We start from the raw sequence: 12935 nt of genomic DNA on the forward strand, positions 1-12935 counted from the left end.
AGATGCATAACCCCGGATTGTAGCAACTGGAAAGTTGCCCCTAGTCTGAGTAGCACTGCACCGGAGATCACAACCGAACTCTTGAATGCTGAATAGACAAAGATGACAGAGATGATCAAATGGACAAAGTTGATAGGGGAAAAGTTTATGGCTGAACTTCAAGATGAAGTTGCCTACGTATCCCAAAGATGGGAATCAAGCCTTACGTAGTTCAAGCTCGGGTTCACTCGAGTATTTTCACTCTCCTTTTACACTCTGACTTTTGCCAAGGCCACCCTTTGCGGGTTTTCAACCTTGCGAGCTCAGTTTTTGTAATTTCAAATTTTTCATGCTTTAACTTTTGCCTAGGTTGCCCTTTCGGGTTTTCGGCCTAGCGAGCCACTCAGGGGTAATATTTCTTCAACTTGTCCATGTTGATCGACTGTGAGAACTCTAGGCTATCTAGGTTCATCAAAACGACAGCTCTACCTGACCAAATAGACTTAATGATGTAAGGACCAGTCCAGTTGGGTTTGAACTTGCCCCTAGGGTCATGAATGGGAGCTCGTTTGTCTTTGAGCACCAAATCTCCTTCTTTCAAATTTCTGGACTTAACTTTCTTGTTGAAAGCCCTAGCAATTCTACGCTGATAACCCAACATGGTACAGTGCTTTCAGTCTTCTCTCATCAAAGAGCATGAGTTCTTCGAATCTGCTCTGTTGCCAATCTGCCTCAGCTATCTAACACTCAGCCAGTACTCGCAATGACGGAACCTCAATCTTGATAGGTAGAACGGTCTCCATCCCATAAACCAATGAATACGGAGTTGCTCTAGTAGAAGTTCTGATTGAAGTCCGGTAGCCCCACAGAGCAAACGACAACTTATCTGGCCAGTCCCGGTAGGTTGCCACCATCTTCTACAAAATGTGTTGGATATTATTGTTGGTGGCCTCGACTGCTCCATTGGTTTGCGGCCGATATGCGGATGACTTATGAAAAATCAGGTTATATTTTTCCAACAAGTCAATCACTTCCTTCTTGAAGTGGGAACCGTTATCTGAAACAATCTCGTTTGGGACCCCATAACGATAGATGATGTTGTTCCGGATGAACTTTGCAACGTGCGAAGCCTTCAACACCGCATAAGATTGCGCCTCGACCCACTTCGTGAAATAATCTATTGCAACCAGAATGAACTCATGCCCATTAGACCCCTTCGGAGTGACGGCCCCAATCACATCGATTCCCCAAATTGAAAATGGCCATGGCAAAGTCATATTGTACAGCTTTGACGGCGGGATATTCATGCGGTTTGCATGGATCTGAAATTTGTGGCATCGCCGAACAAAGCCTATACAATCCTCCTCTATGGTGGACCAATAGTAACCTTGTCTGAGGATCTTCCGAGCTAACATTACCCCGTTCATATGTGCTCCACATTCTCCTCCATGGATGGCTTCCATCAGGCACTTCGATTCTTCAGCCTCGACACATAGCTTATGCATTCCTAGATGACCTCTCTTATATAGTTTTCCTCCGCAGATGATGAACTGAACGACCATTCTTCTAATTGCCCTTTTATCCTTGGCATTTGCCCCTGGTGGATACGCCTCTTTTTCCAAGAAGTTCCAGACATCGTAGTTCCAGGGGTTTTCATCTTGAACCTCATCTATAACAGCAATCGACTCGTAGGCTGGCGCAAATTTCTGGTCAATGATGATCGGACGCATCTGGACTCCAAAAGGAATGTCTATCATGGAAGATAGAGTTGTTGGTGCATCTGCAAACCTGTTGTTCTCTCTTAACAGATGAACAAAGTTTAGTTTCTCAAACCGAGGAATTAACAAGTCCAAGGCCTGGTGATACATTATTGTAGACACCCCATTTTTGACCGACCTTAAGACTCAGACGTCACCGATTGAGCACTTGGTGATGTTGCATAATGTGCTCGTTCAGAAGTTTCAGAGTCGCGGCCGTGAGCCCTGCCTCCGGACTTCCGAACCCTCTTCTGTGCCTTGCCTCGGTTTGCGAACCAGGCTCGATTTTCGATGTTTCTTTTTCTGAGGGGAGGGAGAGGCCCAGTAGACCATCTCTCAATGGCCGTGGGCTACATTTTGTGGCCGCAGGCCATTTTGCCCATTTCGGGGTCCGGTTCCCAGTTTTCGGAGCCGTCAGGCCGTGTGCCTCGGTTCGGGACCGCCTAACCATCTCCGTTTGTTCTGATTTTTTGGCATACTTCCTTTCTACTCCCTTTTGAGGGACACTGGGGTCTGAGAAACCCACTTCGTGGCCGAATGCCATTTTCGGTGCTTAACAGCCCATTTTCGGGACCTCGAACTGCGCGTTTTGGCCCCCCGAACATTCGTTTTGCAACGATTTTCGTTCATTTTTGGCAGGTACCTCTGTTTTATCACTGGGAAGGTCACTGAAGGGTGGGAGGCCAGTAATTATTGCAGCAACCAGTTATATATCCTCCGACGCCCGTTTTTCACACTTCCGGGCTAATGTTGAACACCTTGGGCCCACATTCTTGAACTTTCAACCACATATTTGTGATGTACACACTTGGGAGGATCCTAGAAGTTGGTGGCCGGCCAGTAATTCCACCTGACCCTTTTGAACCCCTCCTTCCGGGCTAATGTTGAACACCCTTGAGCCACTTTCTTGGACTTTTAACCACAGGGTTGTGTTGAGGACACATGGGAGGACACCATCATGTGGTGGCCGGCCACTAAACCAGCTTGACCCTTTTGACCCCTAGCCGGCCGGCTAGGGGATGTGGCTGGCCGGCCACCTACAACAAAAATACTTGGCCGGCCATGATCCTCACACTGTTCACTTTACAGCTGTATAGCTTTATCCCCCGAAAAATATCTGTATCCGGGGGATATTTTGTGGGGGAAAGTTTGCCTCCTTTTTCCGCCACCTTTACACCTTCTTTTGTTCCATATAACCAAGGGCCAACACTTATTTTTGGGGTTAGAAAAATTGCTTCCAAGTCTTGCATTGCTTCCCCTCTCCTTCTCTCATTTCTACCCTAAAACATTCAAGTTCCACACTTCATTCCTTCATCACCACCAAGCACCACCATCACCACTTCATTTCCGGCAACAAGGAGGGCTTCTCAAAGGCTAAAGGTGCTGCAACTTGGTCCAAGAAGCAACAAAAGACTTGTCTCCAAGGGTGAGTTGCCATTTCCCTTTTTTTTGAGCTTTTCTTTGCAACATTTCTTAGCCATCTATTCTTTTTGCTTTGAGCTCCGGCCATAACTGAAAGTGGCCTTATTTTGAGCTCATTTTCATTTCTTATTAAGGGCTCAACCCTGTTTGAGCCCTCCATCTTGCACTTGCTTCATTATCCCTCTAAAATGTCATTTTCTTGCATGATATTTTTAGCTTGTGTGTGATTTGTTTTGGAGCATGTTTTAAACTGATAATAGGATTATTTTGAGCCCCTCTTCAACATTGAAGAAGGGCTCAACACTGTTTGGGACTTCCATGTTGTACTTGCCTTTATACTCCCTTTTTGGTCCCATTTTTGCATGCTTTGGCAGCCTATTGTGCTTTGGTTTTTGGCCATTTTACAGCACTTAAAATAGTCTCATTTTGGTCCATTCTTCATGTTTCATTTAGGGACTTTCATGGTTTGGGACCTCCATATGCCACTTCATGTTATATCTCTCTTTTGGTCCCCATTCTTGCATGTTTTGTTAGCCTATCATGCTTTTGTTTTTGGCCATTTTACAGTTCTGAAAATAGTCTTATTTTGGCCCATTCTTCATGTTTCATTAAGGGTCTTTGGCCGTTTGTGGAATATTTTGTATACTTTGTGTTATAGCCTCTTTGAGCCTCATTTTGCATTGCATTTCTAGCATGTTTTTATACTGTTTTGGAGTTTTTACAGTTCTGTAAATAGTCATATTTTTGGTCCCTCTTCAATGTTGTAGAAGGGAATTTTTCAGTTTGGGCTTTGCATATACCACTTGCCTCTTTGGCCACCTTTTGGCCCTTTTTCTTGCATGGGAGTGCAGCCATACCTGTGTTTGTTTTTGGAGTTTTTACAGCTCTGTAAAACATCATATTTTGGGCCCCTCTTCAACTTTGTTGAAGGGCCCTAACCTGTTTGAGGACAGCAGCTATGAGTTGCTTCTTAATCCCATGTTTAGGGCCATTTCTTGCATGCTAGTTTTGCCCTATCTTTGCTTACTTTTCGGCCATGTTTTGAACTGGAAAAATTCTTATCTTGGGGTTGCCTTGCTTCTGTATTTTCATTGCATGTCCATATTGTGCACGTTTGGTATAGCTATAGGCCATTTCGGATGCCAAAATTCATATTTCGGGAGAGATTCCATGCATCGGGTGTGTTTTCGCCTCATTTCGGGGCTGTTTTCCCCCACATTTCATTGCTGAAAATCCATTAATATATCTATATGTCATTTTCCATGCATTTGCATTGCGCGGGCATTGCCTCGGTTTGCGTGCCAGTGTGCACGCATTTCGAGGCACTTCATTTTCATCTATCGGCCTCTTATGTGAGTGTGGCTGAGGCTCTCTCATGTTAGTGTAAGCTCATATCATATTTTCATGCCATAGCATTGCATATACCATTGTCTCGGTTTGCGTGCCCGTGTGCACGCATTTCGAGGCACTTCATTTTCATCTATCGACCTCTTATGTGAGTGTGGCTGAGGCTCTCTCATGTTAGTGTAAGCCCATATCATATTTCCATGTCATTTGCATTGCGTATGTCATTTTCTCAGTTTGCGTGCCCGTGTGCACGCATTTCGAGGCATCTCATTTTTACAGCATAATGCATACTAGGTTGTATCTTAGATTGCATTCATGCATTTTCTCGGTTTGCGTGCTCGTGTGCACGCATTTCGAGGCATCTCTTTTTCATAGCATTGTGCAAGCTAGGTCGTATCTTAGTTGCATTCATACATGTCATGCATATTGCATTGTGTTCGGAATAGGAGTTAGCCCGAGCACGGGAAACGAGGTACGTTTCGTACTCCGAGTGACGGAACGTGTCTCAATTCCCCAGTTACCGACACTCCGGATTACCCATGATGGAGTTAGGTCTTGTTGTGTTTTCATGTGCATTCATCCCATATTAAATTGTGCATTTCGACTCCTCGGCCATCATGCCTCGGTATGCGTGATTGGTGGCACGAGGATCGAGGCATGCATATATCTGTGAAAATACATTGCTATGCCCCTTTCCTGCTCTCTGTTGTAGCAAAATGAAGAATCAGAAATTTTTCGGGACTTGGCACGCGTTTCAAGAATAACTGCTAAACAGAGGCTGATTGGGGCATCCCGGTGGATTTCCGCGCAAGACAACCCGGACATGCATCATCCATCAGAAGCAAGGCAGTCCCTGGCTTGCATGCCAGTTTATTTATTTTCTTAGTTAATTCATTAATTAATTAGGAATTTGTATATTATTTGGACTGTTATATTCGGACTGTAATATTCTTTTATTTGGGACTGTATATTTATTCGGACCCTCTGCGCGAGGGCACAACTGTAATAAGTGCGCGTGTGTGTGTTGTATATCTTCCAACCCCACGTCTTTCTTCCCTTTTATTTACCTGCTTATGATGGTTAGATTAGGGCATGTTTCAATTAGCATACAGTATGACAGCATGTTTGCATCATTCATCTGTATTGCATGCACCGGGCTTGGCGCATCATACTAACTGCATTGTATTTTTCAATTCTAAATTGAATACATGATAGTTGTAGCATCTCATATGCCATGTTTAGAATAGCCGAGCCTACTATAGTTTGCATTTTTTTTGCATGTGTTGCATTAGGCATTTCTGTATACTTAGGATCATGCATGATTTCTAATGTAGTTTTTGTTTTGGCTTGGAGTACTCGGTGAGCTTTATGCTTTAGCATCTTTGCATGCGTGTGAGTGAATGCCATGATAGCATGCTTACTATAAGGCTAATCGCTTATATGATATAACTGTCTGAATGCCTGTGGGTGAAGGTTGGGTTACTTAAATTGGAATAAATCATCAAATGTTTTAAGCCTACCTGCGGGTAGCAAACCATTTTCAAAAAGCGAACATGAAATGTTTTGTTCCAATTCAGGCGATCCAGTCTATACTTGTATGTTGTGCGCATCATATAGTAACCTAGGCTAATAACCGGAATAAGAACATACAATGTTTTCAAAAATAGATATCATGGTTAGTAGAGGCCGGTCTATGACCGGGCGAGCGAGGGTGCTCACGAAGTGACCTTCCCCAATCGTACCCAAGTTCCCGAGCCGAGGCAACTTTGGTGATGACGGACACGTGGCCTTTGGCAACGAGTCAGGGTTTCCTAAATTTCCCAGAATAAAATATTTAGGTGGCGACTCTGTATCTGGCAAAGCAGTCCATGTTTGGCACTTCTTTCAAAAATCTGTTTTCTCAAAACGATTTGCCGGATTTGGACTATTTGGTTCAGATTTAGAACCGTGACGACAAGTCGGGTCCGAGCTGTAGCGAGGTCCCCCGCGGGCTTGTTACAATTATCATATTTTCTTCTTTGACTTTCCAATCTCCTTTCACTTGAGATACAACAAGGTTCGAGTCTCCGATGACGTCTAATCGTTTTGCCCCTAGTTCCAGGGCTGCTTCTAAACCAGCAATGCATGCTTCATATTCTGCTTCGTTGTTTGAGACTTTGAACCGGAGTTTGAAGGCTAGAGGGATACGGGAATTGTCGGGTGCTATTAGCAACACTTCTATCCCATACCCGTATTGGTTTGACGCTCTGTCAAAGTACATCGTCCAAGTTTCATCTTTGATATGCAGAATGGCCTCATCTGGGAATAAGTACTCAATTGCTTCACCTCCTTCCACTGGATGATCGGCTAAGAACTCTGCTACCGCTCTTCCCTTGACTGACTTGCGCGTTACATATTTCAGATCGAATTCGGAAAGCAACAGCAACCAACGAGCTAGCCTACCCGTAAGTGCCAGTTTCTCAAAGAGATATTTGATGGGATCTAATCTTGAAACCAACATTACAGAGTGAGCTAATAGGTAGTGCCGCAGCTTCCTGGTAGCCCATACCAAGGCTAAGCCAGCTTTTCCAACGGTGTGTAGCGGGTTTCATACTCCAGCATCTTCTTGCTCAGATAGTAGATAGCCTTCTCCACATTATCCTCAGACTCTTGTGCGAGCATGCAGCCCATTGTAGTCTCAGTTACTGAAAGATACAAAATCAACGGTTTCCCCGGCTCGGGCGGTGACAACACAGATGGGTTCTGTAAGTATTCCTTGATCTGTTCAAAAGCAGCTTGGCATCGGCCGTCCCATTGGAACTTCTTTCCTTTCTTCAGGAGACCAAAAAGTGGTTCACAAGTCAAGGTTAATTTTGATATAAACCGTCTTATGAATTGCACTTTACCCAGAAAGCCTCGCACCTCCTTTCAGTCCTTGGTGGTGGCATTTCTAAGATGGCCTTGATTTTGGAAGGGGTGACTTCGATACCTCTCTGTGTAATCAGAAACCCCAGCATTTTCCCTACTGTAACACCGAACGTACACTTCTGAGGATTCAGCTACAGCCGAAATTCTCTGATCCTTTGGAAGAACTTTTGCAAGGCGGTGTAGTGGCCTCTCTCTTTCTTTGGATTTGACAATCATATCGTCCATATATACCTCAACCTCTTTCTGGATCATGTCGTGGAATATTGTGGTCGCGGCCCGTTGATATGTAGCTCCAGCATTCTTCAACCCAAATGGCATCACCCTGTAACAGTAAGTCCCCCACGGGGTGGTGAAAGCAGTCTTCTCCCAGTCTTCAGGTGCCATCACTATCTGATTATAGCCCGAGAATCCATCCATGAACGAAAGCAAAGCATGCCCCGCTGTGAAGTCCACTAACTCATCAATATGCGGCAAGGGAAAGTCGTCATTCGGACTAGCTCTGTTCAAATCCCTGAAATCAACGCATACCCGGATCCTGCCATCCTTCTTTGGTACCGGAACAATGTTGGCCAACCAAATACCAATAGGAACCCTGCGTCAATTTGCTTGGTGACCTCTTCTTTAATGTTGAGGGCCCAGTCCGGGCGGATCCTTTTGAGTTTCTGTTTAACGGATCGGGCCTCTGGGTCAAGAGGGATCCGGTGCTGTACAATCTCAGGATCGATTCCAGGCATGTCTTCGTAGGACCACGTGAAAACATCTTTGAAATCTTTTAATAAAGCGACTAAGCGCTCGCGTTCCTCCAAAGACAACGTGGACCCGATCTAGACCAGCCGCTGGTCCTCCTCAGTACCAACATTAACAATAGTGATTTCATCAACTAAAGGTTTAACAAATCTTTCCTACTCTTGATCAATTAAGCGTTGCAAAATCGGAGGAATTTTTTCCCCGTCGTTTTCATCAAAATTTTGAAAGTCCTGATTAATACAATAAATCAAGGGCACAGAAAAGTACTAAAAAACCACATCCATTCCATTCTAATTAAGTATTTCCAAATCGTCTGATTCTTCTGTTACAACAGACTCGAAAGAGAAAGAAAAAGGCGACCTAGATAGGACTGTGGCATCCGGGTTATCACCCCCAGGAATACCGGGCTCAAACTCAGTCGAGCTGGAACCTGATTCCGACTCAACAGATTCGATGGAATCAGATTCCGGCTCACTACCTGACCCGGTGCTGCTTGACAAAAATCCCTCATCGTACTGCCAGATGAGATAGGGTGCGATGGATGCATCCAAAATGTTTTACGGCAGGCCCGCCGCCATTTCATTCCTAATCATGGACACCGAGAAGTTATCCCCCAAGCACTTCTGTTCGATCGGAGGATCTGAAAGTAGACAAGCTAGCGCTACCCTCATTTCAACTTCGGTGTCCTCAGAACCCACTTTCTCATACTGCTCAACCTCAGTTGATGGGTCTGTCTGCTTCTCGGCAACATCATCCCTGGATAACTGCAGGTCAAAAAAGATCTCAAACCCTGGCACACGGCGCTTCTCTACGTTTATCCATGGCTTTGGGAAGCCGCAAAATGGAAAGTCCTCCCCCAACTGGACAAAACGTCCATTTAGGGTACCCTGAATGAGTCGGTGCATTAACTCATACGGCTTTCCTGCCGGCTTTGCTCTAGCTCTCCCAGCCATTTCCTTGCCTTGTCTCACCCAGTCCTCCTTGGTGGACCGATAACCCAAGCCAAAGGTATGCGGGTTGTGCGGCACTTCGGTCGATACTACGATGCCTTTCCGGCCACTCTTTCCCAATCCCATCCCGGGGATGTGTTGAAGCTTGTTCATGAGGTATATTGATTGGGCGCTGACATACACCCCCTCATCAACAACCAAGATGTTCTACACGACCCGAGCCTCAGCCAGAGTAAACCCCGATAAGAACACATCCTCCATGCCGTGCTCAATTTCCAAGACTGGTGTAGACACTTCCGCGATAGATGGATTGATGAATTTCCAAAAACAATAGCTACCCCCTTCCCGTGAGGGTATTGCAACATCTGGTGCAAGGTGGAAAAAATTGCATTTACCTGGTGCAACCACGGTCACCCAAAAGTAGGTTAAAGGTTGCGGGAACGTCCAAGACATGGAAATCGATCTTGTGTTGTCCTCGACCAACCTGGGTCTGAATTTTGACAGTTCCCATCACCTCCGTGCTTGTGTTATCATACGCCCGAATCACCTGGGCTGTTGGCACAAAGTACACGGGCTTTAGCCCGATTGCATATCCCGTTCTTGATGGGCACACATTAATAGCGGATCCCGTGTCGACAAGAACTATTGGTATCCACTTGCCTCTACATTCCACAGAGATGTAGAGAGGTTTGTTGTGATTTGCGCCCTCAGGCGGTAGTTCTTTATCAGAAAAGGTCAACGTCGAGGAACCTCCTCCTAGAAAAACCAATCCAACTAGCTGATTCGGGGTGGTGTCTATCGAGAGTTTGGCCTTGTCCATGGCTGAAAGGACGGCCTGTCTATGTACTCGAGAAGCCATAAACAGTCCCCAAATGGAGATGTCTGCTTGTATCTTTTTCAACTATTTCAATACAGCTTCTTCTTCGAGTTGCTTCTGTTTCTGTTTCTCTGCCTCCTTGTCCTTCTCGGACGCTTCTCGTTGATCTAGATGCGGGGGCTTGAAATACCGCCCGCTCTTGGTCATATGATCAACTTCACCGATGTACCAGGTATCATTAGGTTGATTGCTCCCCCAATCCTCGTCTTCCCACTACATTCCATCGGCAGCTGACAAACACCTGTCCGGCTGCGTTACAAAAATCTCTGTGCCTGCAGCACCTTGCGTTCCTGTACTCGCAGTACATTCTGTTCTTGTGCACACAGCACTCTCAACCCCCACAGGAGCTTTAGCTTTTTTGGCTCTTTCGGAATCTTCAATCCCTTCTTATTCTAATTGCTTCAACACAGCCTGCTCAACATTTCCTGCATTCACAATGCCCAAGTCCCGAGCAAAATTCTTAGCACTAGCGCTCTCCGGCGATGCATTCTGATCTCCGGCCCTTCTGGCCACAACTGATGTACTTGCCTCTGACGGGCCTTGTTCCGGTTGAGATTCTTCAACAACATCTAGTTGGTCATCAAGCCACCCGGTAACTTCTATTGTTCCTCAAAATCAAACCAGTTGACTGCCATGTCTCCTGGATCTTGTTCGTTGAAAAACTGGAGGTTAGCAAAGTCCCCTTCCAGAGTTGCTAATTCATCCTACCTCTAATCAAATCCATCCCCCCGTATTACACAAATCTCTGCCCCTGTTGGCAATTCAAAGTTTGGCCTAGTCTGGCCCACTGATGCAATATAGCCATTCGGATTATATACCTCCTCAGCAAAGCTCACAATTTCCTCAGACTCTAACTCAACAATCCCATTCTCCTCCAAAGTCATCCCTATTCTGCCTCTGACAATCACCACCATTGGTTCAGGTTAGGTTCGGGGGATGTCCAAGATGCACAAGTCAGTGCTGTCCGGAATGAACACCTTCGGCTTAGGTAGGTGAGAAGGAGTGATATAGATGCTAGGATTGTAAGACACGACCCCAGTCTGGATAAAGTTGATGCGCTTGGGAGATGGAGCTTGGTTGTGTGGAGGGAGAGGATTGGTTGTGACATTGGGTTTCTCTGGAGGCATAATCACCTGTTTGTCAATGAGATCTTGGATCTCATGACGCAATCTGAAGCAATGGTCGGTGTCGTAACCATGCTGCTGGTGGAATGCGCAATATTTGGCTAGGTTGTAGGAGAGGGAAATTGTTTCTGGCAGGCGCCGCGGCTCCAAGGGCATCAAGTGCCCTTTCTTAACTAAAACCCCCAGAGCCTTAGATAGGGGCATATAAAAAGGTGTGAAGGTTCTTTGGCCTCGAGGTTGGAACTTGGTTGTTTGTGGGTTGCTTCCAGACGCATCGGTGAAAGGGGTAGCTGCAAGGGCTCTTGGAGGGGTGGTAGTGACCATGCTTACTTCTGAAGCTCTAGTAGTTGCAGCACTGCTCGTGCCTGTATTGTTGTTTCGGTTGAAGGTTCTCCTGGGTTGCTCTTTGTCATTGGAAATCAAGCCCTGCTTCAAGGCATCCTCGATCTGTACTCCCATCTCATACAGATCTTAAAAGGTAGGGAAGGGGAGCACGATCATTTTCTGCATCAGTTTGGGCTGGAGGTTGCGCACAACCATCCGTATTTGATCCTTATCCGTCGGCCTTATGGTCATCATTGAGGCCTTGGCCCTCCAGCGGGTTACGAATTCAGAAAAACTCTCCTTAGGCTCCTGTCTTGTTGTCTCGAGGTCACGGGTTGTAATCTCGATTTGCGTGTTATAGGAGTACTGTGCAATGAAAGCCTCGGCCATCTCATCCCAGTTCCACTTGACATCGTCTTCCAATTTTGCATACCAGATGGCCGCCACACCTGACAGGGTCCGACCAAACAATGAAAGCTTCTGTAGTCTGGTGAGGCCCATCGGCCTTAGTATGTCTGAAAACAAACGTAGATACACTATGGGATCCCCGGACCCGTCAAAGCGGTCAATTTGTGGCATCTTGAACCAATCTGGCAGCGTCACAGCCACGTCGGTATACCAGTCCTCAATGTCTGGGATGGACTTTACCCCTTGGGATTTCTTGAACAACTTTTCAAGCTTGCTCAACTTCAACGTTGTAGGGTCCACCTCGAACTCAAAGGGAGAGTCCAGCAGGTTGATAGGAGTGGATGCCTTGGATAGTTGAGGTGGAATCGGGGGCGGAGGTGGCCCTGTCGGAATGTCCATATCTCCCTAGACATTTGGTGCCTCCCCGGGTGCTGGAACTCCTGGTGGGGGAGGAGCCTGGTGTGAAGTAGATGCTCCAGTTTGTTACTGTAACCTGGCGATTAACTCTACCTACTGAGCCATGACCTCGGCTTGTTGTTTGGAAAATTCATCTCGACGAATAGCGTCCTGCTGCATAGCCCTCATACTTTCTTGGAGTTGACGCATCATTTCCTCCACTCCTGCCATATTCTGCTATTCCAGCTGACTGACTGGTATATCTATCTCTGTGGTAAAAATTGAAGCCTCAGCCTGACTGTCCACTGACGGGGTAGACCACTGTTCTGGCAACCTTTGCTCGGATACACTGCGTTTTCTCGACCTCCGTCTGATAACCGGGGGTAAGGAATAAAACACTGGTTGTCTGTCGACCAGATCCTCAAATCGATTGAGTCGGCGACCTCTAGTCCAGAGTGCTTGGGGAATATCTGCTTGGTCTGAAACAATTGTGCTAAACTACCTAGCAAAAAGATAAATAAAGCAATAATAAGGAAATAAACAACCAGACAAACGGACAGCGTAACGGCTTAAATAAACACATAACACACAGTTGGGCATCACAACACACAGTTGATAAGCTGAATAGCCTGTTCTCTAACACTGATCATTGTTCCCAAATCATTGCCCCCAAAACTAAATCTAATACTCACAGATA

This window comes from Camellia sinensis, unplaced genomic scaffold (genome assembly GCF_055761805.1).
Source record: "Camellia sinensis isolate YWXY unplaced genomic scaffold, ASM5576180v1 Unanchor10, whole genome shotgun sequence".
Lineage (NCBI taxonomy): Eukaryota > Viridiplantae > Streptophyta > Magnoliopsida > Ericales > Theaceae > Camellia > Camellia sinensis.